Genomic DNA, 25885 nt, shown 5'->3' on the forward strand with positions numbered 1-25885 from the left:
ACAACTAATACCACCAGGACCCCTGAGACAAGAATAATAGTTGCCCTGATCACCCCTAAAGGAAGGAGAAACTTCCTAGCTTCTCCAAGCATCCATTCTGCCACTCTCCAGGAACCATCTCTGGCCACATAGAACTCTGTAGCAGTTTTGCTCCTGCTCCAGCTGTTCACCTCCCCATCCCCCCAAGTCCCTTTGTAGTTTTCAAGCTACAAAATTGTCATCCTAGAACAACCCAAGGATAATGAAAACTTGGCCTGAACTCGTTCCTCACGACTAATCTGTTCCTATCCCTATCATAGCCCTTCCCATCCCAATGATTCTGAATGTTTGTCACTGTTCAAACCCCATTTTCTCCTCTTCACTGAAGGCTCCGGCTCCTTTATTCTTATCCTTTTCATTCCACCCTTTCCCATTGTGATCAATTCGAAAGCTAGCCATCCTTAAATCATGAACTCTGGAGTGCCTGCTCTATAGGTAAGAGACTAGCTTTCATCTTAAAATATTTTCCTTTCTCACTTTCTCACTCCTTCCATCTTGCCCTCACTGAGGGCTTCCCAGGCTAGCCTTTCCAAGCACTAGTTATAATTTCATTAATACCCTTCCCTACTTCTCCCACTCATTGATCTCCACCTGGGTCAGGTCTCTTAATAGATTTTTCCTACCTTTGTAGGTGCAGGAATTATTTGCATATATGTTTGCATATATGTGGCCACCAGTGATTTTAGGCTTTTTTCTTTTCTACTACTAATGCTCAGTAATCTTTCCTCCATATTTATTACCCAATAAAAATTTCTGATGATCTCTAGGACATTTTATCAGAGTTCAAAGCCTGGCTCATTTCTTTCCTAACCCGTTTCTATTTTCATACTGCAGGGACTTCAACATATATAATGATACTTTCTCAAACAATTTACCATCACAGTTACTCATTTTCTCATTTCCAATGACCTATTCCTTTATCCCACTTTAGCCACACATAGGAATAGTTATACTCTTGATCTTTCCTTCACTCACTAGTGTGCTACTTCCATATTTATGAACTTCAAAGTTTCTTTATCTGATCATAATTCTTGTCATTTTACATCTCATGTACTCTGCAATCCAGTGACTCATGACCATCTCTTGACTGCATTTTCAGTCTCCCATGCCTGGAACTCTCTCCCCTCTCATTTCTGCCCTCTACTTGCTTCAAATCTCACCTCAAGTTCTACCTTCTTTAAGAAGTCTGGCCTTTATTTTCAGTGCCTTCCCTCAGATCATCTCCTATTTATCTTGCATAATCTTGCTTGTCCAGAGTTGTTGGCATGTTTTCTCCCCTATTAGACGTTAAGTTCTTAAGAACTGGGACTGGGTCTTTGTTTTTGCCATTTTATATTTCCAGCACTAAATAGGCACAGTATTTGGCAGACTGTAGGAAATTAACAAATATTTGTTGATTTGATCTGATTTGACATGTTATCTCATTTGATCTTTACAACAAAGAAGTGAAATAGAGGCAGTTAGGTGGTGCAGTAGATAGAGCCCCAGCCCTGAAGTCAGGAGGACCCCAGTTCAAATTTGGCCTCAGACACTTAACACTTGCTAACTGTGACCCTGGACAAGTCATTAACCCCAGTCACCTCAATCCAATTGAAATAGATGTTATTAATCAGTTGATACAGAGCCAAGATTGGCTCAGTGTAGTGTGGTGTTGGAGAGTGGTGGACTAGGAAACAGAAGAACTAGGTTCAAGATCTGGTTCTGACACTGGTTTGATTTTTGTTACTTCCTCTTTTGGAAGCTTCCTCTTCAAAAAGAGGACATTAGACTAGGTGGCCTCTAAGGTTTCCATCTTTAAGAAGTTCTGAATCTAGAACAGTGATCCACAAACTATAAAGTCAAAGTAATCTCCACTATACCACAATGTTTCCTTATTTAATGTTACCTTATTTATATTTGTGTCCATTGTCTATTGTATCATATCTCCATGCCTTTTCTTAAAAAAAAAATGAGCTTTTATTGTTATATTTTGTTTCTTATATCATTTTTACATCACAAATATCCTTACTCCCCCATCCTTAGCCATTTCATATAACAAATTGATTTTTTGGGAGGAGGAAAAATCTGTACAACTGATCAATACATTGAAAATAAATTCCAAATCTGTGCATGTGTTCTATTTTTCTTCTAATTTTTAATATTTTTATTTTATAATATTTAATATTAAATATATCCACTAAGACTGTATTGTGAAATATGGTGTAACTGGTCTAGTCTAATTTTGACCAGACTACTTTCCAGTTTTCCTTAGCAGTTTTTGTCAGAGAAGGCGTTTTTCCTAGGTAAATTAGGTTTTCTACTTCATCAAACACTGGGTATTATATTACATTGTTTTGGATTCTCTTTTATTAAGAATATTCTATGGATCTCTCTTTTTTTTCTTTATTAACAGACGGCTTTGATAATTGCTGGTTTGTAATCTAGTTTGAGATCTTAAAGTGTTGTTCCCCTTTATGCCTCCTTTTATCATTTCCAGTTGAATTTTTTCCTAATAAAATAGCTCAGTGCTTAATTATTGAACAAAGTAAAGTTATCGCTATATTTTATGTAAAGAGAAAATTTCTACAAAATTCTACACCACAAACAAGGACAGAGATAATAGTATACAAAACATGTTTAGGGCTTTCATAAATTCTTGTCTTAGTGGTACAGGGTTCTCCTTTAGCAGAGATTTGCCAACCTAGAAAATCAGATTCCAAATTACTAATTCTTTTCTGAGCATCTAGTAACACATTTAAGTTGAATTTTGTTATTATTTTATCAAATTCTATAAAGTATCCTGTAGGTAATTTGACTGGTATACCATTAAAAATATAAATTAATTTTCACAGTATTGTCCTTTTTATTATATTGGTACTGCCTAGCTATGCACACTAACTATTCCTTAAGTTCTTTATTTCTTTAATACTTTTATAATTGAATCTATAAAACTTATTTGTGTGCTTTGGTAGGCCAATCTCCAAATATTTTATGCCTTTATAGTTATTTAGAATGGTATTTCCCTTTCTATTACTGATTCTTTTGTTTTTTACTATTATATAAAAATATGTAAAAATTGTTTTTTGAGTAATTATTTTATAGTTTGCAGCTTTGCACACCTATCTGTTTCACTTAGTGTCCTTGCTGATTCCATAGGATTATCTAAGTGAACCGTCATATCATCAGCAAATAGTGATAATTTTATTTCTTCTTTGCTTCTCTTTAGGCCTTTACTTTCTTTCTCTTGTCTTATTTTTATTGCTTGCATTTCCATTTCAAATAATAGTGGGAAGAGTGGGCCTCCTTGCTTCACTCTTGTATTTATTAGAAAAGGTCCTACTGTGTTTTCTATTACATAGCATGTTTACTTTTGGTTTTAGATGATTTTTATGATATTGATAAAAAGATCCCTTTATGCCTATGTTTTGTAGGGTATTTAGTGTTGTAATTTTTCAAAGGCTTTTTTTGCATTTGTTGAGAATGATCATATGACTTGGGATGTTTTGGTTTTTAATATGATTATGTTGTTTGGTTTCCTAATACTGAACCCGTCCTTGGCATAAATCCCACTTGGTTATAATGAATGATTTCTTGTATAACTACCTGTAATCTGTTGGGCAGGATTTTGTTTAAAATATTAAAATGTCATTAATGACATTGATCTGTAGTTTTCTTTCTTTGTTTTATCTTTCCCTGATTTAGATATTGACTGTATTTGTCCATAAAAGAATTTTCATAATGTGCTTTATTTCTTTATTTTTGAAAACAATTTGTGAAGTATGGGTATTAACTGTTCTTTAAGAATTTGATAATATTCTTTTACAGCTAGATCTATTTTCTTTTCTGAGATCTCATTAAGACCACTATCTGGTCTTCTGTTTGTATTGGCATTTTATATTTTTGAAACTATTGCTTTTCTTGCGTGTTCTCAGTTTTGTTACAATATAACTGTGCATAGTATGTTCTGCTTATTATTTTTATTCAGGTTTTGCTGTGATTTCAACTTGCTTGTCTTCTATTTTATTGATTTGATTTTTCTGCTCTTGTTTTTAGTCAGATTAACTAATGGTTTGTCAATTTTATTAGACTTTTCAAAGAACTATTTTTTAGTTTTATTTATCACTTCTATGGTTCTTTTTGTTTCTAATTTATTTCCCCTCTAATTTTAAATATCTCCTTTTTTGTGCTTTTTTTTTTTGAAGTTTATTAGCTTTCTGATTTTTTAATAAAAGCATATTCAGTTAATTAATTCTCTTCTATTTTGTAATGTTTTTTACTCATTCTCATTTTCATTTACATAGTTATTGTTTCTGTGATTTATTTTTTGACCCACTCATTATTTAGGATTTCATTTTTGTTTCCATTTGGCTTTCTATCTTTTGTTTATGGTTCCTGAATCACTCCATTATACCTTGCTCCCAGAAAAATGCCAGATTACTGCAAGGGTCAGAGAGGAATAAGGCCCCACTCCTACAACATCCTGGTTATACAGTCCTCTCCTGGTTACCTCTCCCCATTTACTTCAAAATATTATCCTAGGGTCCATGCTCTCCCATTGCCCCAGATACAGGTTGTGCCCCTTTTGAGGTGGGATGAGTAGACTTTTCAAGCATCAAATTCCCCAGGCCATTCTTGTGCAAAATCCTCATCTCACTATCTCACTGCACAGACCATTCTCCTCGTCAGAGCATTCATCAATGGAATCCTCTCCCACCCCCAAAGCAAGGCCTCTTTCCTCCCTCTCTTCAACTTTTTAATCCCTCCCTCCTTCCCTCCTCCTCCTCTTCCTCCTCTCCCCATACTCTTTCATAGATACTTCTTTGATATTGCAGGGATCATCTTCCCCCATTGCTGTCCATCCATTTGACCTGAAGATCACATATTCTTGTCTGCCCCTTGCTCCCCTCTTTCCCTGTCCTGTACTCTCCCAAGTTGTAATGTAGTACCACAAAATAAAAACAAAAACACAGATTCACCTGTAACATCACTAGGTCCTGTCCATAATGCTCCATGCCCACCTTCTCACAGTCAATGCCACTGGACTTCTGCCTTCACTTCTTTCTCTGTACATTTAGAAGGAACTCTCTTCATGGTCTCTCTGCTGTTACTCTGTTATTTTTTTTTTTTTTGCTGTCCTTAGCTGATGCATTTAGTCACTCTTTCTCCATGTTGTTTGGAGGGTTCTGGTTTTCTTTCTTAAAATGTTTCAAACAACCTTCTATTGTTGAATATCTATCTTTTTTGCATATGGTTAAGCTCATATTTGCAGGGTAGATCACTCTGGGCTGCCTCCTAAACACCTTTGCTCTTTGGGACACCTTATTCCATTCCTGCCTATGTTTTGGGGTAGGTCCAGAATAGCCTTGTGTTATTTAAATTTTCCTTTGTATTTGAAGGTCTTTTTCCTGATCATTTCTAGAACAACTTGTTTCAGAATCGAATTATCAAGTTTAACCATTATGTGTCGGGGTTTGCAGCCTTGTTTTTGTTTTTGTTTTCCTAGAAGTAATATGTGAATTCTTTTAGGTACTAATTTAGTATTCTATATTCGGCATTTCTAGGCGGCTTCTATTTCCTGAATTATGATGTTAAGAGTTTTTGCTTTTCGTGTTCTGGAAGACCTATGATCCTTAGATTGTCTCTATGCATCTTCTAGGTCTCTATGTTATGCTTACATATTGTTTTTTTTTTTTTACTTCTCTTCTAGATTGTCTACATTTGTATTCCCAATCTATTGTCCTCACTTTTGTTTCTTTGATGAGACTTGCCATTGAAGATTCTACTTTCTGTATTCTGCCATTATTTTTGTTGTGTAGGCCATAAGTTTTGCTCTCATAATTTCCATTTCTCTTTTGAACTACTCAGGAACACCATGTTTCAATTTCATGTTCTCATATCTGACAGGGTCTCCTCCATCTCATCAAGAATTGGTTCATTTTCCTTTGTTTTGTAATTTTTATTCATAGTTGCTTAAACTTGTTTATTAGATTTGGAAGTCACATTTCCTCCTGATATTAATGTTTTCCTTATAGATTTATCTGTTTTTGTTCAAGGTCTTGACTTTTCTTCTTCTTCAGACCTTTAGTTTATGGGTGTCTCAGCCTTGATTTACAAGTGCAGTCTTGTTGCTGATAGTCTAGTTGGTAAGAGAAGGGTACTAAAAGAAGGGTAAACTTTTTAGATTCTGGAAATCCTAGACCATGGAAACAATTGAAGATGATTTTGGGATCTTTGGGATTTCTGTTTTGGAGAAGTTTGAGAGTTAGGGGTAATCAGAAAAAATCTCTAATCTTGTACCTTGCTGTTCATGTGATATGGAAGTCCCAAATATATTTCTGTGCTTTTTCTTCTAACATAAAAATCTTATTTTTATTGATAGTTATTCTTTTTATGCCACTTTGAGTTCTCTATATATTCCTTCTCTTCTATCCTTCAGGAGATGCCTTCAAAGATCAAAAAAGAAAGGGGAAAAGATTATTTCAGCATAAACAGTTAACATATCAACTTTATCTAGTGATACTTGCATTAATCCACACACAGTCTTATACTTTTGCAAAGTGGGAAGAGAGCTACATTTTCTCAGTTCTTTTCTGGAGCTAAGCTTAATCATTATAATTATACAGCATCCAATTTTTTTCTTTGTTCTTTGTTTAATAGAGGTTTGGGAACTGACTAGCATGTTACAATTTGTACTTCAAAAGGACAAGCATTCACTCTTAGCCCTGGGAGTTATTTGGCACTCTTCATATCTTTGAGGCAGATTGGAGTCACCTCTAGGAATTCTGAAACATTCTTTGGGACAGAGATGGAAAGGAAGGAGTAGATACTTCAAAAGCTAAGTGGTGGAGAGACAAATGTTCCTTGCTTTGCCCAGGACTTTAAAGAGCAAAACCAGAAAGAATGGGTGGTAAAAAGGAAAAATGAAGAGGGTTGAAATGGGTTAGAGAAGAAAGAACTCAAATAGGTCCTCTGGTTCCCTTCCAAACATCTCAGAGCATAGGATTCAGGCTGAAGTTTCAGATTGTACGCTTTTGTTCAAGAATAAGGGAAGTTATTAAAAAAGGATCTTTTCTTTTCCCAACTTCCACTCCTGTCAGTTCATTAACAGGCAAATTAATATGCTCTACTTGTTTATTTTACCTAATTTCCTGTATCCTAATTTTTGCCTTAAATATTAAGAGGCCAGGGATTTGCAAGAGATAAAAAGAATTTAAATGAGGATAGACAACAAAACCTGTGCCTAAATATTAAAAATTTTCCTAAACAGGAGCTCCTGATTATTTTGGCAGTCGTCCCAATTTTTAATCTCTATACATGCAATAAGATGAGGAAGGATTTGAATTCATCTCCTGAATATTCCATTACATTTACGTACCAAAATCTGATTATCCATTCCACTATTTATGAGCATTTATTCTGCCCCAATTCCTTTGATATTCTTGACCTTTGTTCTTCTATTATTTTTTCTAATTCAGTAAAAAAATGTTTTTGGTAGTTTAATGGTGATGAGACTTAATAAGTATTTTAGTTAAGGTATAACTGTTACTTTTTGTTATATTAGGTTAGTTCACTCAAAAACAATGAGTATTTCTCCAATTTAAAAAATTCCACTTTATTTGTATAAAAGTATTTTATAAACATATTCATGTAGTTCCTTGGTTTATCTTGGCAAGCATTTTATATTGTCTACAGTTATTTTAAATGAAAAAATCTCTTACTCTCTTTTCTTGCAAGGCTTTGTTAATGATATATAGAAATGCTGATGATTTATGTAGGTTTATTTTATATCTTGCTACTCTGCCAAAATTATTGTTTCAACTAATTTTTAAATTTCTAGGGTTTTCCAAATATACGTCATATTGTTGCAAAAAGAGATAATCTTATTACCTCATTGTCCATTCTGATTCTTTCAATTTCTTTTTCTACTCTTGTTGCCAGTGCTAGCATTTCTGGTTGGTTGGTTGGTTGCTGTCCTTTGTTCTTAAAGAGGACCAAAATGGTAGCTCTATGTTGGGGTCGAGTGTGTCCACTGTGACCGATCAGATTAATAGGACCTTGGAAGACTCTATCACAGGTCCAGCACAAATAGTTTATATGGACTTTTGGAGTGGAAATGTTTCTAAATTTGTGGATCACATGGTTTTCTTTTGAGCTATTGAAATTCTTCTTTGCTTTCCAAGCATAATTCCTTCTTTAATGCATGAGTGTCATGCTGGGTAGTCCTGTGTCAGTGCTTCCTATATCTCCCCATCAATTCCAAAGTTCTTCAGAGAGATCATGAGAGTGTCCTTATTATCTCTTCTTCCCTCTGCATGAATACTTGCTTTATGTGAGTTTGCTGTAAAATAGTTGTTTAGGGAGCAATTTGGTACTGGCTAAGAAACAGAGTGGTGGATTAGTGGAAAAGACTAGGTACACAAGACACAGTAACAAATCACCAAAGTAATCTAGCATTTGATAAACCCAAAGACTCCAGCTTCTGGGATAAAAACTCACTATTTGACAGAAACTGCTGGGAAATAAGCAGTATGGCAAAAACTAGGTAAAGACCAACATGCTATATTGTATACTAAGATAAGGTCAAAATAGATACATAGATATAGATATAAAGAGTGATACCATAAATTAAGAGAGCAATGAATAGTTTATCTTCAGATTTATGGAAAAGAAAAGAATTTATGACCAAACAAGAGATAAAGAAACATTACGAGATATAAAATGGATAATTTTGATTATGTTGAATTAAAAAGGTTTTCAACAAACAAAACCAATAGCCAAGATAAGGAAAGCACAAAGCTAGGAAACAATTTTTATAGCAAGTGTTTCTGGATAAAGGTCTCATTCCTCAAATATTCTTTTTTTTTTTTTTTTTTTTTTTTTTGCTGAGGCAATTGTAGTTAAGTGACTTGTTCAATGTCATATAGCCAGGAGGTGTTAAGTGTCTGAGTCCAAATTTGAACTCAGCTCCTTCTGACTTCAGGGCTGGTGCTCTATTCACTACACAAACTAGCTGCCCCCAGTTCCTCGAATATTTAGAGAACAGAATCAAATTTATAAGAATATGGATCATTTCCCAATAAGTGGCCAAAGGGATATGAATAGGCCGTTTTCAGATGAAGTAATCAAAGCTTTCTATAGTCATATGAAAAAATGCTCTAAATCACTATCGATTAAAGAAATTAAAATTAAAACAATTCTCAGATACCATCTCATACCTATCAAATTGGCTAATATGACAGAAAAGGAAAATGATAAATGCTGGAGAAGATGTGGGAAAATTGGGACAGTAATGTATTTTTGGTGGAGTTGTGAACTGATCCAACCATTCTGGAGAGCAATTGAGGCAATTATCCTGGGCATACCTTTTGTATATATTTCTCTTTTTTATTTTAAAATTTTTTTATTATAGCTTTTTATTTACAAGACATATGCTTGGGTAATTTTTCAGCATTGACAATTGCAAGACCTTTTGTTCTAACTTTTCCCTCCCTCCTCCCCCTCCTTCCCTGGGCATATCTTTTGATTCAGCAATACCACTACGAGGTCTATATCCTAAAGAGATTATAAAAAAGGGAAAATGATCAACATGTACAAAAATATAGCAGTTCTTTTTGTGATGGCAAAGAATTGGAAACTGAGGAGATGCCCCATCAACTGGAGGATGGCCGAACAAGTTGTGGTACATTACTGTAATGGAATCCTATTTTTCTATAAGAAATGACCTGAAAACACTTACATGAGCTTATGGAAATAAGTGGAATGATCAGAACCAGGAAAACATTGTACACAGAAACAATAATATTGTATGATCAAATGATTGTCTTAGCTCTTCTCAGCAATACAATGATCCAAGACAGTTCCAAAAGACTCATGAAGGAAAATACTATCCACAGTCAAAGAAGTAATGCAGTCTGAATGCAAATTGAAGTATACTATTTTCATTTTTGTTGTTGTTTTTTCCTTTTGTTCTGTTTCCTTTTTCACAACATGACTTATAGAAATGTGTTTTACACAATTACAAGTATGTATCCTATATCAAATTGCTTACCATCATTGGAGGGAGAGGAAGGTAGAAAACTTGGAACTCAAAATTTTATTTAAAAAAAAAATGTTGAATGAATGAAGTATTTACTAATTGCATACTATGCAAAGCATTGTACTAAGTGCTAGGGATACAAATATAAGACATTCTCTACTCTCAAGGAGTTGACATTCTAATAAATGTCTGTATTCCTTAAAAAAAAAAAATAAATGTTAAGAATTGTTTTTGCATGTAACTGGAAAAAGTAGTATTTAAAAGAAAAAAGAAAAAGAAAAAAATAGTCTTTTATGCAAACATACATTTGAATTTGAATAATGTGGCCAGCCCATCTGAATTGTACTCTCAGAAATAAAATTTGAATGTTTGGCAATTCAGCTGGAGAAAGGGCTTCATCTAGCAAAGTGATCTTCAGAATCTTCCTAACTGGAGGCAATTCAATTTCTGGGCAACACTGAATAAGAATGCCCAGGTTTCACAGACATATATAACAATGAGGATCAGCACAAAGTCTCTTTAGATCTTCAATTTGGTGAGCTGTCTTGACATTTCTCTTTGGAGTCTCCCAAACACTGAGCTAACTCTGGGAATGCATATGTCAATCTCATCACATATATATATATATTCCTGGAAAGTTTACTGCCAAGGTAAATGAAATGATCAACCCCAGCCACGATTTCTCTATTTGCTGTAACTAATGGTTCTATGTATGTGTGATGTGGTGATGGCTGGTGAAGAACCTTTGTTTTCTTGGTAATGGTTAGGCTAAAATTAGCACAAGCAACAGAGTTAATATTTCTAGTACAATATTGATTAATACTAATGATAACAGATATCCTTATTTCACTTATGACATTAGGAAGATTTCTACTTTATCCCCATGATCAAACATGCATGCTCATGGTTTTAGGTAGATGCTTTTTATCACTTTTAAGGAAAAATCCATTTATGCCTATGCTTTCAGGTGGTTTTAATGGATGGGATGTTGTATTTTGTAAAAAAAACCTTTTTCTACATTTATTGATATAATCTTATGGTTTTTTTTTGTTGATTTCATTATTGATTGAATCAGTTATGTTAGTAATTTTCCTTATTTTGAAAAGCCTTGCATTCCTGATATAAATCTAAATTGGCCACAATATATATAATCTTTATGATCTATTGCTATAATCTCCCAATTTGTATTTTATTTAAGATTTTTGCCTTAATATTTACTAGTGAAATTGGCCTATAATTTTCCTTTTCTGTTTTTACTCTTCCTGCTTTAGATATTAATGCCAGGGGCAGCTAGGTGGTGCAATGGATAGAGCACCAGCCCTAAAGTCAGGAGGACCTGAGTTCAAAACTAATCTCAGACACTTAACTCTTCTTAGCTGCATGACTCTGGGCAAGTCACTTAACCTCAATTACCTCAGGGAGGAAAAATTAGCATCATATGTATCTCATAAAAGGAGTTTGATAGAATTCTTTCTTTACCTATTACTTCAAATTATTCAATATTTGAATTAATAGTTGATGTTTAAAAATTTGGTAGAATTCACTTGCAAATCCATCTGGTCCTGATGCTTTTTTCTTAAGAAACTCATTTATGGTCTATTCACTTTCTCTTTTTTAAAAAACCCAATATTTAGATATTTTATTTATTCATCTGTTAATCTGTGCAGTTTATATTTTTGTAAGTATTTTTACATTTCACTTGTTTCATTGATATAAGTGGGCAAAATAACTTCTAATTCATTTTCATTGGTGGAGTATTCATTCTTTTTACTTTTTGTATTAGTGATTTGATTTTCTCTCTTTTAAAAATCATATTAATCAATGATGCTTATTTTAAAAACAAAAACCAACTCCCTTCTTTGTTTATTAACTTAATGGTTTTCTTAATTTGATTTTATTACTCCTACCTTTAATTTTCAGGATTTCCAATTTGGTGTTTAATTAGAGATTTTTAATTTGTTCCTTTTCTAAGTTTTAAAAAATTATATACTCAATTCATTGATTTGCACTTTATTTTATTGAATAAAGCATTCAGAAACATAAATTTTCCTCCGATTATTGCATTTGTTGTATCCCTTAAGTTTTGGTATGTTGTCTCATTATTATCACCCTCTTTCATAAAATTAACTATTGTTTTTATAATTTGTTTTTTGACCCACTCATTTTTTAAGATTAGTTTATTTAGTCTCTATTTTTTAATCAATGTTTCCATGGTCCTTTGTTAAAAATAATTTTTTATTGTAGATCTTAAAAGCATCATTTTCATTTCTATTTTTCTGCATTTGACCATAATGTTTGTATGCCCTAATTTTTCTAAAGATGTTATGTACCGCTGAGCAAAAGTGGTATTTCTTTCTATTCTCATTTAATTCTTTCCAGATGTGTATCATTTCTAGCTTACTTAAATTCTATTCATTTCCCTATTTTATTTGTTTATTTTTTTGATTAGTTTTATCAGGCTCTGAGATAGGAAGGTTGAAGCCACCTACTATTTTATAGTTTTGCTATCTGTTTCCACCTGTGGAAGCTCTGTAACTTAAAGACTTTTGTAACTAATTGGTTGTATATATTTTTCACTCTTTAACTCAGTTCCAATGAGAATAACATTTCCATGCTGCCAGCCCTCCACCCTATTTATTTTCCTTTTCATTATAAAAGTTCTTCCATTCACACTTTTTTGTATGAGATTTTTTTCCAATTTTACTTTTCCCCTTCCAGTTTTATTATTTAGTCATTCTACCATAATTAACTTAAATCCAAACTCCCTATCTATGTATATTTTTTCTATCTTAATGATAATACTCTTAAGAGTTAAAATATTTTTCTGTATAAAAGAGTCAACAGCTTAACCTCATTAAATCACTGATGATTAATTTTTCATGTACCTTCTTAAGATTCTTCTGATTCTTGTATTTGAAAATAAAATTTTTCTGTTCAGTTTTGGTCAGTTCCTTAAGAATTTCTGAAAGTTTTTTTAATTCACTGAAAATTCATTTTTTTCCCTTGCAGGATTACACTTAGCTTTGCTAGGTAGGTTATTTTTTGGTTTCAAATCTAGCTTATTGCCTTTTAGAATATCATATTTCATGCCTTTTGATTTTTAAATGTAGAAGCTGATAAATTTTGTTATCCTGACTATACTTCCACAATATTTGAATTGTTTCTTTCTAATTGCTTATAATATTTTCCTCCTTGATCTGGGAGTTTTAAAACTTAGCTATAATGTTTCTGTGAGTTTTCAGTTTTCTCTTTTAAGGGATCTCTTTTAAGCAGCCTCAGTAGATTTGTTTTTTGATTTCTATTTTACCCACTAGTTTTGAAACTTCAGGGCAATTTTCTTTAAAAATTTCTTGAAGTATAATATCTATAAATGACTTTTATTTTGATCGTGACTTTTAACTAGTTCAACAGGTTTTATATTATCTCTCTTTGATCTGTTTTCCTTGTTTTTCCAATGAAAATAGTTCCTATTCTTTTGTATTTTTTTATTAAGATTTTTGTACTATTTCTTGATGTCTTATGAAATTTTAAGCTTTCTCCAATTCTGATTTTTAAGGAGTTATTTTCTTTAGTAAGTTTTTGGGTCTCCTTTTCCAATTGCCTGATATTCTTTTCATAATTTTCTTGCATTGTTCATTTCTTTTCCCAATTTGTCCTCTACCTCTCATTTGATTTCAAAGTCTTTTTAAGCTCTTCCAAAAACTCTTTTTGGGCTTGTGATCATTTTACATTTTTCTCTGAAATTTTACAAGTAGCTGTTTTGATTTGTTGTCTTTTGAGTTTGAACCTTGATCGTTATGAATAATAAGTATTTATGGTCAGGTTCTTTTTCTGTTTGCTAAATCTTTTAAATGGCTTCATTCTTGAGTGTTAACTTATTTTAGGGTTGGGCTCTGCTCTTGAGTTGTGGGGGATAATGCCTTAAGCTTCAGATCTTTCATGTTGTTTTCAGAGCTATCTGAGGAGGTCTTTGACTTTTTGGTTCTTCCAGTGTTTTATAATTCAAGGTCAGGTATGGTCAACTGTTCTAACAGTTTATACCTTGATTTTTTAATTACTTCAAGTACTCTTTTCTACACCTGAGTCCAGATTAGGGTCTCTACACTGCTGCCACTGCATAGTCCCTATGATCCTAGGAATGTGCCACCAGCCCCCTGTTTACTTGTTCTGCAAGCAATAATTCATTGTTTTAACTTGCAACCAAAACCGAAGATTATTTTTCTTCCAAAAGTGGCCATAACCAGTCTTTTCCCTCCAGGAACCTGACAGAACTACTCCGGAGGCTTGTTTTTGTTAACATGGTAGTACCTGCACTTTGCTCTAGACCAGACCAGAGCAGACTACCCTCCTGGTAAGTCAGATCTAATATCCTCTCAAATTGTCTTAGACTAGATGACTGGTTTGCACTTATAAGACTGCTGCTCTAAAATTAAAAAAAAATCTAAAATCTGATGTATTATTTTATTTGGAGGAAAATTTGCAAAAGCCAGGTCATTTCCTTCTTCATTCTCCCTTCTTCCCACAATTCTTTTTTTTTTTTTTTTTTTTTTTTTTTTAGCCAACATGAGTTTTCAAAGATCATTGCCCTTGTGGCAGAATCTGTGAGGCCTTCTAGGTAGACCAAAATGTGTTTCAGTTACACCTAGGGCAATGAACTTAAACTTGAACTTAAGGGCAATCAGGTGTTCTCTTATAAACTTATTTCTCTTGGATTTTAATTGCCTACTAAAAATGTTTGTTCTTTTCTTTTTATTCCAAAGATAATTTATTATTTTTTTCATCCATCTTAGCAGCATGACTATTATTTATTTTCTTCCTTTTTTCTCTGAATTACCACAGAAGTCCTTTTTTTTGTGGGTCTTGGCCTGTACCAGCAACCTCTGCTCATCTTAAACTTTGTTTTTATGAGACATGTTGATCACAAGCCAGCACAGTGACATGACAGAGGAAGACTTCAGTTATCTGAATGGACAGCTGCTGAAGGGAGGATTCCCTCTTCCAGAAGTGGAGCAGGTCACACTTTCTTGGCTTGGCTTTATGAGAACTATATTTTTTCTAATTTTATATTCATCTTCTGTTAACTGCCCTTGCCTTCAATCATCCGTTTAAATATTTTAAAAATCAAAGTTGATGAGTTTTGGTCCAAGCATGTTTAATTCTTGTCCTTTTCATCACTGAAATTGTTTCTTTTTGTGTTTTTGGGATTCAGTCTTCAGAGCTTTTTCCATCCTTCCTGGGCTATATTATACTCCTGTAGAAATTTTGGCCATGAAATTCCACCTTCCCTTTCTTTTGATTATTTTTTCTCTCTCACAATCTAGGACACACATCAGACTATATCCAGTTTTGTTGTCTATCACAGAAGTATCAGTTACATGTTCCCTCAAGGTGGACATCATTTCCCGTTCATCAGTTGTGGTGAGAATCAAGTTTAGAATTGCTGTTCCCTTCCACTTTTTGAATTATAAAATTCTCACACAAATAAATCAAAATGTTATCAGCTATTTTGCATTTGATAGAGAAGATACTTCAATATATGTCCAGCTAATTGAAGTTTGTTTTTTTAAACTTGGAATACTTAACGTAGGGTCCATGAATCCCCAAGAAATCTTTGGATAGATTTCTGGAGGTTCATGAGCTTGAATGCAAAAAGACTACATTTTTATTTTCACTATTTTCTAACTGAAATGTAGCATTTCTTTTTGTTATTTATAAATATAATTCTCAGAAGGGTCCCTTGGTTTCACCAGCCTGCCAAAAGAGTCCATGACACAACAAAAATTAAAAATTCCTGCAGAAACAGATAGATGGCTCAGTGGATACAGTGATAGGCTTGACATCAAGAACTGAGTTCAAATAAGGATGTAGACACTTACTAGTTATGTGACACAGGATAAGTTACTTAACCTTTATTTACCTCAGTTTCTTCAACTGTAAAATGGGGATAATGCACCTATCTTCCAATATTATTGTGAGGATCAAATGAGATATTATTCCCTTTTTCCCTTCCTTCCTTCCTTCCTCTCCCCTCCCTTCCTCCTTCCTTCCTTCCTTTCTCTGTTCCTTACTTCCTTTCTCTCCCCTCTCTTCCTCCCCTTCCCTTCCTCCTTCCTTCCTTCCTTCCTTTCTTCCTCCCTCCTTTCCTTCCTTCCTTTCTTTCTTCCTTCTCCCTCTGTTCCTTCCTTTCTCTCTCTTTCTCTATCTCTCTTTCTCCCCCCTCTCAGTTTTCCTCCCTTCCTTTCTTCATCCATTTATCTTTGCTTATTAACACTGGGTCTTCCTATCTCATCCAAGTCATTGGTAAAAGAGCTATTCATGGTGGAAACACTTTCTCTTTGGTATAGAGTTTTGACTTTCTCTTGTCCAGTCCTGGGTCACCTTTCCTTGAGCAGCCTGGTGGCAACTTCAGTCCTGGGGACTCACTGTGCCAAATACTGCGGACATCCTATTAGCTCAGGACACAGCGTATCTCACTGGCCTCAGTCTCCCAGATATTATAGCCATCTGCCATCAAGTCTGACTTATCTTATGCTTCTCTGGCAATTTCATTCTCTCTTATCCTGTTACAAGTCAGATGAAGGGGACATGGGGAGACAGAGCTTAGAGTCAGCATGTGGTTTCTTCCCTGTTCAGGCACACTTTTGGCTTCCCTTGTGTTAGAATTAGCTGTGGGGAGGTGATATCTGGCCCTGAAGAGAGAAGCTCTGGGTATCTCAATCTCCAAGGCTGTTACACCTTTATTCAAGAAGGAGTGCTTCATGGTGACTTTCAGAATGGGGAGTGTCCTTTTCAGTATCTGAATTAGATTCTCTGCCTACACTTAACTCTAAAACATGAAAAATCAGTCTTAGTTTCTTTGTTGGGCGAATGAAAGGAGCGTTCTGAAGAACATTTTCTTGGCTCCAGCATCATACGTGCCTTCTTTCATCCAGGAAGGGAGAGGGATAATGGTCTCATTGACAGATATTGATAACCCTTGCTTTGCCATTAATTGGCTGTGTAATGTTGGACAAATGTCTTTCCCTCTCTGGGCCTCATTTAAAAACTGAAAATGGGGAATTGGACTAGATGACCTCCTAGTTCCTTCTAGTTTGCAAAGTCTACAGTTCTAGCACTTGTATACCCAATCCTTCCCCCTCTTCTCAATTTGCCCATTTCCCAGACATTAAGTCCCTACTTTCTCTCTGTAAAATGCTCTAACTGAATAAATTGATACTGTTGTCCCTCATTTCCAACTTTCTTTAGCACCAAATTGCTCTTACCAGAAGGTGGCGATAAAAGGCCACATAAAACACCTCCATCAGGTCTAGGTCCACATATTTCCCCAAAAGATCATTTTGCCAGAACACAAACATGGGAAGACCTAACCACTTTGTACTTTCCCAATGGTTTAAGTGACAGACTTGGTACTGGAAGCCATGACACCTGGTTCCCAGTCCAGCATTCTTTCTACAACATCTCTCTACACAGCCCTCAATCATTAATAGCTCTCCTCAATTGTATAAAGAAAGGTGCACTATTCCATTGCTAGTGGAGCTATGAATTAATACAACCATTCTGGAAAGCAAGATGGAGGAACTATAAAATATTTGGGAGTTATGCTACCAGTGTTCATCTAGAAACCACATAAATCCAAACATTCTTTGCAGAAATAAAGATGTAAATAATTTTACAAACATGAATTACTTATAGGTTAACCCAATATAATAAAAATGACAATATTACCTATATCTATTCAGTGCTATACCAAATTGCCAGAGGATTATTTTATAGCACTAAAAAAAATAATGAAATTCACACTAAGGAACAAAAGGCAAAGAATCTCAAGAAAAAAGTGGGAAGGAAATGGAAAGAGGTGTCTATTAATATCAGACCTCAAATTGTAATATAAAACAGTAATTATAAAAAAGATTTTGTAATATTTAAAAAAAAGTTTGATCAGTTGAGCAGATTAGGTCCCCACCATACAGAACCAAACAACTAAACAACCAACTGAACAAAAAGCATAGTGTTTGATGAATCCAAATATCCTAATTACTGGGAAAAGGATTCACTGTTTGACAAAATCTGCTGGGAAAACTAGACAGCTGTTGGGAAATGAGGTTTACAGTAGCAGTTCACACCATATACTATGGCAAATTTTAAATGGATACATAACCTACCTAAGATTGCATTATAAACAAATTAGAGGACAAAAGAAAAAAAATTGCCTTTTGGATTTATGAACAGGGGAAGAATCCACAACTAAACAAGAGATAGAAAGAATCAATAAAATGAACAATTTTGATTATATAAGATTTTTAAAGTTTTTACACAAATCTAATGGTTAAAGTTAAAAAGGAAATAGGTAACTGGGGAAAATTCTTTGAAACAAGTTTCTTTAATTGAGGTCTTATATCCAAGATAAATAAGGAACTAATTCAAATGTATTTATTTTTGCTGAGACAATTGAGGTTAAGTGACTTGCCCAGGGTCACACAACTAGAAAGTGTTAAGTGTTTTTGAGGCCAGATTTGAACTCAGGTCCTCCTGACTTCAGGGCTGGTGCTCTATCCATTGCACCAACTAGCTGCTCCACAAATTTATTTATTTGAAATAAATTCAAATTTATAAGATGAAGAGCCATTATAGGATTTTTCTAAAGAAAGCCATCCAAGCTGTTAACAAACATATGGAAAAATGTTTTTAATAAGTAATTTTTAAAATTCAAATAAAATTACTTTGAGGTTCTATCTCAGACTCATAAGGATGATGAAAAAGGCAAATGACAAATATTGGCAGGGCTATGGGAAAATAGATACAATAATACACATTTGATGGGTTTGTGAATTGATTCAGCCATCTTGAAAAGCAGTTTGGAATTAGGTCCAAAAATTCATTAAACTGTACATACGCTTTATCCAGTTCTAACACTGCTAGGCCTTTAAAGAAAGAGGAAGAATCTATATGCACAAAAAAAAAATTAAAGCAGACTTTTTCATGGTTGTCCTGAATTGGCAACTAAAAGGCCTAAAGGTAATTGTGGAATATGAAAATAATGGAATATTATTGGGCTATAAAATGATGGAATAGACAAGAGGAAACTGGGAAGATCTCTATGAACTAATACAGAGAGAAGAAAGCAGAATTATGAAAACAATCTATACAACAGTATTATAGAGAAAAACATATTTAAAAGTTTTGTATATAAATTCAGTTTCTCATATAAATATGTCAAAAGTCTTAGATTTTTAGACATCCCCTAGAAGATAGATTGATCAGGGGGGTTCTCCAATCAACTCATGAAGAGCATATCTCCCCTGATTTTGGTATCTTTTTACAAAATGATTGTTAACTAATAACCGGAGTTCTGATTTATTTCCAGTCTCCAGAACAACTAGAGAAAAAGTCAGATTAGCCAAGACCCATGGCTGGGGACTAATGTTAGTAATTTAGAGAAAAAGAGACTTTATGAGGGTAGAGGATGAGTTAATTTTAGACAAGCTGAATTTGAGATGCCTGTGAGATATTCAGATAGTGATGTCCAGCAGGCAAATGGAGAGACAGCTTTGGAGCTCAGGAGAGACATTAGGTTTGGATATATAGATTTAAGAGTCCTCTGGACGGAGTTGAATAAGTATGATGGTAAATGAGTTTTTCCAAGGAAGAGTGTGTAAAGAGAAAAGAGAAAAAGTCCCAGGATTAATTCTTGCAGGATACTTGTCCAGCAAAGAGATTGACAAGAATGGTATTTTATCACAAGAATCGAGAGAAAAAATGGCATCCAGGAACAAAAGAGTGGTCAAGAGGAATGAACCAGCCAAAATTCTAGAAAGAACTCAAATGGAAAGAGGAATCATGCAAGATATCCCAAAGGATCCCCTCAAAAGTATACATTTAAGAAATTAAGAGCTAACATTGATAAGAAAACCAGATCAAATGCTATTAGTAATAACTAGCATTTATGTAGTAATTTAAGGGCTGCAAAATGCTTTACAAATAATATCGAATTTTTAAAACCTCATAATTCTTAGAGGTAGATACAATTATCATCCTCATTTTTGGGTGAAGAAATGAGACAAAGATTAAATGATTTGTTCAACTAGTAAGTATATAAAGCCAGTTGGAATTCAGGTCTTCCTGATTTTAGGTCTAATTGTACTCTATTTTTCCAGGGATGTCCACATATATAATGAGAGTAACCCCCAGGCATTGCTGGGCCTAGCTCAGTGTTTGGGAGGCTTTGAAAAAAATGTGTGGGGGAGAATGAGCTGTTAGGATGCCTATTATACAGAAAGCTGTGTGCCAACCTCATGGCCTTGGCAACCATCCATGCCAGAAAACTGAACCCCTTCCATATGGATGGTTTTAGAAAGATTCTGAAGATCACCTGGAAGATAAGGTGCTGGACACTGAGGAGCTTTCTTGGCTGAATTACCAACCATTCAAGCTCTACTGCAGAGAGTCAGTTCCGATAGGCTACCACCAGTTTTTGGTTGCCAAAAATACATTTGGCTAAAAGACTGTTTTACAGACAATTCACACAAGGAAGGCGCTTACATAGGGGTCAAAAGAAAGGTGACAAGGATCCTCTCAAGGTTTCTCTGAAGAACTTTGGAATCATTTGGGAGATGTAGGGAGACACTGGCACATGATCATCCAGCATGGCATTCCTACATCAAAAAAGTTACTGTAGAGGCAGCTAGGTGGCACAGTAGATAGAGCACCAGCCCAGAAGTCAGGAGGACCTGAGTTCAAATCTTACCTCAGATACTTAACGCTTCCTAGCTGTGTGACCCTGGGCTTAATCCCAATTGCCTCAGCAAAAAAAAAAAAAAAAAAGTTTCTGTGCTCTATAAGCAAAGCTGAATTGCAGTAGCTCACAAGAAATGTCAGAAGTACAAATTTAGAATGTTCATACAATCTATGCCTGACCTGTAGTAGAGCCTTTCAAGCTCATATTAGCCTGATTAGCCACACCTGAACACACTGTACCTTAATCCTAACATAGTGATATCATTTTGGTGCTCTTTAAGCATAAAGGACAAACAACAAAAAAGCAATCCACTGCACTACCAAACTGCCTCCAAAATAAAGGAATAGCATTGAACATTTTTTTATGTATACATATTTATACAGTTATTGTGCTGCACAAGAAAAATCGGATCTACATTATACACTTCAACAACTATACTTTATGAGGATGTATTCTGATGGAAGGGGATTTCTTCAACAAAGAGAAGATCTAATTCAATTCCAATTGATCAATGATGGACAGAATCAGCTACACCCAGAGAAGGAACACTGGGAAATGAGTGTGAACTGTTTGCATTTTTGTTTTTCTTCCCAGATTTTTACCTTCTGAATCCAATTCTTCCTGTGCAACAAGAGAACTGTTCGGTTCTACACACATATGTTGTATCTAGGGCGTACTATATCATCTTTAACATATATAAGACTGCTTGCCATCTAGGAGAAAGGGTGGAGGGAGGGAAGGGAAAAGTTGGAACAGAAATGAATGCGAGGGATAATGCTATAAAAAATTCCACATGCATATGTATGGTCAATAAAAAGTTATTTAAAAAAAAAGAAAAATCAGATCTAGAAAGAAAGGAAAAAACCTGAGAAGGAAAATAAATGCAAGCAAACAATAACAGAAAAACTGAAAATGCTATGTTGTGGTCCACACTCAGTTCCCATTCTCTGGGTGTAGATGACTCTCTTTCTCCAGAACAATTGGAATTGGTTTGAATCATGTCATTGTTGAAGAGAGCCACGTCCCATCAGAATTGATGTCGTATAATCTTCTTGTTGCCGTGTATAATGATTTCCTGGTTCTTCCCATTTCACTTTGCATCAATTCATGTAAGTTTCTCCAGATCTCTCTGAAATCATCCTGCTGATTATTTCTTATAGAACAATAATATTCCATAACATTCATATATTTATCCAGCCATTCTCCAATTGATGGGCATCCACTCAATTTCCAGTTTCTGGCCACTACAAAGAAGACTGCCACAAACATTTTTGCACATATGGGTCTCTTTCCCTTCTTTAAGATCTCCTATATAAGCCCAGTAGTAACACTGCTGGATCAAAGGGTGTGCACAGTTTGATAACTTTTTGAGCATAGTTCCAAATTGCTCTCCAGAATGGTTGAATCTTTTCACAGTTCTACCAACAATGTATCAGTGTCCCAGTTTTCCCACATCCCCTCCAACATTCGTCATTATCTTTTCCTGTCATCTTAGCCAATCTTAGATGTGTGTAGTGATATTTCAGAGTTGTCTTAATTTGCATTTCTCTGATCAATGGTGATTTGGAGCACCTTTTTATATGACTAGAAATAGTTTCAATTTCTTCATCTGAAATTTGTCTGTTCATATCCTTTGACCATTTATCAATTGGGGAATGGCTTGATTTCTTATAAATTTGAGTCAGTTCTCTATATATTTTGGAAATGAGGCCTTTATTAGAACTTTTGAATGTAAAAATGTTTTCCCAGTTTATTGCTTCCCTTTTAATCTTGTCTGCACTAGTTTTATTTGTATAAAACCCTTTTAATTTAATATAATCAAAATTATAATATATCATTTATATTATATTATTATTATTTTCTATTCTACCAGGACTTCTGCCTGGGTACTTTCCTGTCTAAGGCCATGATGCTTCTGTGTAAGTATGGAGAACTTATATAACAATTGCTCATTGCTGCCAGGTATCACAGAAAATACAGGAAAATATAGAAAAGCAGAGATCATATATTTAAAGATCATAATGCAATAATTAGAATATGTTACATAATGAATATGTGGTAGGTATCCCAAGTATGATTAGAGAGGTGATTAAATCTCCTTTTACTGTCTTCTCAATTAGGTGTAGAATTCTCAGGAAAAGATCAACTCTTTGACAAGAGGAAATTAATAGGATGGTTACCTATGTAGAAACACAAGTTGAAAAATGAGACAAGTACAGCTACAGATATCTTTGTAAAGATGACTCTGAAATTGATGACATTAATGGAAGTAATACCAAGTTTAATAAAAAGGCTAAAGGATTCTGTGGGAAACAAATGGCTGAAATTAAACAGAATTGGGAAAGAAGAACTGTCTGAATCCCTGTGGAAATATCTTCAAAAAGCATTGCAGGAGAATTAACACAGTCCTCTACTAAATTGGTATCAATGAACTATATCAATAAATTAGGATTTATTTTCCTCTCTATTCAACATTCAGGCAGAAATACATTTACACATTATATTTCTTGCATTTTCAGGCTTAAGAGTTTTTTCTGTATTCTGTATTAGGAAGAATCTGCCATGTGTAAAACTTAAGGAAATTTTACATGTTAATTGAGACTTGAAATCAAGAAGATGTGGGTTCAAATCCAGCCTCTGACATTTACCAGATGTGTAATCATGGGCAAGTTTTAACCTTTCTGTGCTTTAGTTTCCTCATCTGAACAATGAGGACAACAATTATCTGTAAAACTTGCCTTACCAGTTTGTAATTTGAAGTTCAAGTGTGAGTGTGATTGTAAAGTGCCTTATAAGTTTTAACATGTTATTATAATGTCAGCTATTAGCTGCCCCTTCAATGTTCTTTTGGTTCTGCTCATTTCACTCAGCATCAGTTCATGCAAGTCTCTTCAGGCCTCTCTGAAATCAGCCTGCTGATAGTTTCTTATAGAACAATAACATTCTATAACATTAATATACCATAACTTATTCAGCCATTCTCCAACTGATGGGCATGCACTCACTTTCTAGTTCCTTGCTATAAGTGGACTTGTACAAATGGGACTGCCACAAACACTTTTGTACATGTGGGTCCTTTTCCCTTTTTTATGATTTCTTTGGGATACAGACCCAGTGGAGACACTGCTGGATCAAGGGATGTACAGTTTGATAGCCTTTTGGGCATAGTTCCAAATTGCTCTTCAGAATGGTTGAATCACTTCACAATGTATTAGTGTATTAGTGTCCCAGTTTTTCCACATATCCTCCAACTTCATTTTTATTTTTTCCTATCATCTTAGTCAATCTGAGAGGTGTGTGGTAGTACCTCAGAGATGTCTTAATTTGATTTTTAAAATCAGTAATAATTTAGAGCATTTTTTTCATGTGAATGTCAGCTATTATTATAATCCTGAGTTCTAATTACTTTGCCAATACCATCCTTATGATAACATTAATAGCCAGTTAATAAGCTGAACTTCACCCTTAGGCTTGGCTTTTAAAAAATGACCCCAAGGCATTATAAGTTGGAAAGCAATATAACACCAAAGAGGCTATCCAGATCTAGACTTACTTCTCCAGACCTGGGCAATAGGGAGATCCTAGGGATAGATGCAGATGGGAGAAAAATTTAGAGAGATCAGGAGTTTCTGGGCAAAGGTGATAAAGGAGCTAGAGAACCAGATGCATTGGAATGGAAATAAGAAAGTGACAAAGAATTTCTTGAACGAAGCCAAATAAACAAAAACCAAGAGAAAACAGAAGATGAAAAATAAACAAGGTAAGCACATGGATCAATATTTAAAATGGAAATAGTAGATTAATTAAAGAGCAGGTTTTTTTTCCCCTAAAAACTAAAAATATTGGTGGGTAATGAGATCATCTTTTTATTTTTATTTAAAAAAATTTTAAGAGTAAGATTAAAGGTGAGATAACACAAATTTAAAAAATCAAGGAAATGTTTAGATATTATTCTATATGGCATTAAACTAATTTTATATGATTCTAGACTATGGATTAAATTTGAGAATTTAAATGAATGATTCTCTAGAGAAGCATAAAATAAATTATCAAAGCAAGAAGTAAATAACACCAGAGTGTTCAATAGAGTGGAGCATGTAGAATGGAACCAAGGGGAATTCAAATGAAATCATAAGCAGATAATAGATAGCATTAGCAAGGTATTAATGTGTTAATTAAAGTAAGAGATATGAAGGCATTTCTCTAATTAAATTGGAAGGTTTTAACGTTTTAAAAGGCTAAACTTGACAGGTCTGGGACATGTCAGCAACTATTACAATGATGTTGAAAATAACACGTAGCATTTTGAAAAATTTTATGTATATTAAATGATCTTTGCAACAGCCCTATGAATTACCCACTTTACCTAAGAAGAAACTGAAGCTAAGAGAGGTTAAATTACTTTCTCATGTTTACCTAGCTAATAATAATTTGAAGCAGAATTTGTACTCAGGTCTTTTCTGACTTAGCACTCTATATTATCACAACTGAGACAGGGAATGGAGTTGTGGAGGGTGGTTCCCACTTTCCTCTTGCTTTCTCCACTCTCTACTCATTGCAAAAAAGACAATGGAGAAGAGGGGAAAGGAATTTACCTATCCTTCCCTACTATTGTCACCATGTAACACAAAGATGTAGTGACCAGGAAGAAGTGATGAAAAGAGAAAGTGTTGGGTTCTTCAGTACCAGAGGGATAGTTGTAAGTAGCCACTTGCTTCTTACACATGTATTCTTGAAGCATGAATCTCACTATCAGTGTTCTTTAACTTAGGCTGCACTTAAATGAACTGTCTCTTCTCATTGACACTGAATGGATTTGTGAAGGTTTATGGTTTGATAGAATGTATAGATAGCTATTATGCTCTTAACTGTATCATTTTAGAAAACTGATTTGTCTTTGTATTTAGTTAAAGTTACCAGCTGACTGTTAAAGGCAGAAGAATTAGTAGGTCTCATGAACTATATTATTAAGTCTGCAGACCCACAGAGTGTACCTTAAATCTACGGATGGTCACTGGCCTATTGGGAGACCCATATTGTGAATATACTATCAGGAAAAGTTGAGTTGAGGGGGAAGTTGCCTAGACTTTGTAAAG

The 25885-nt window shown here is 34.4% G+C and overlaps 1 long non-coding RNA gene across 2 annotated transcripts in view; it reads left to right on the top strand.

Annotated features, from left to right (window-relative positions):
* LOC127555511 (uncharacterized) overlaps positions 1-25885 on the top strand; it is a 28926-nt gene that overhangs the window by 1979 nt on the left and 1062 nt on the right. The window contains exons 2-5 of one of the 2 annotated variants that reach the window (XR_007952227.1): positions 14313-14405; positions 14894-15067; positions 15376-15472; positions 22663-22708. This is a non-coding gene — a long non-coding RNA (uncharacterized LOC127555511). The remainder of the gene's footprint in view (positions 1-14312; positions 14406-14893; positions 15068-15375; positions 15473-22662; positions 22709-25885) is intronic. The other variant, XR_007952228.1, reaches the window with a different exon arrangement.

Source organism: Antechinus flavipes, chromosome 3 (genome assembly GCF_016432865.1).
Source record: "Antechinus flavipes isolate AdamAnt ecotype Samford, QLD, Australia chromosome 3, AdamAnt_v2, whole genome shotgun sequence".
Classification (NCBI taxonomy): domain Eukaryota; kingdom Metazoa; phylum Chordata; class Mammalia; order Dasyuromorphia; family Dasyuridae; genus Antechinus; species Antechinus flavipes.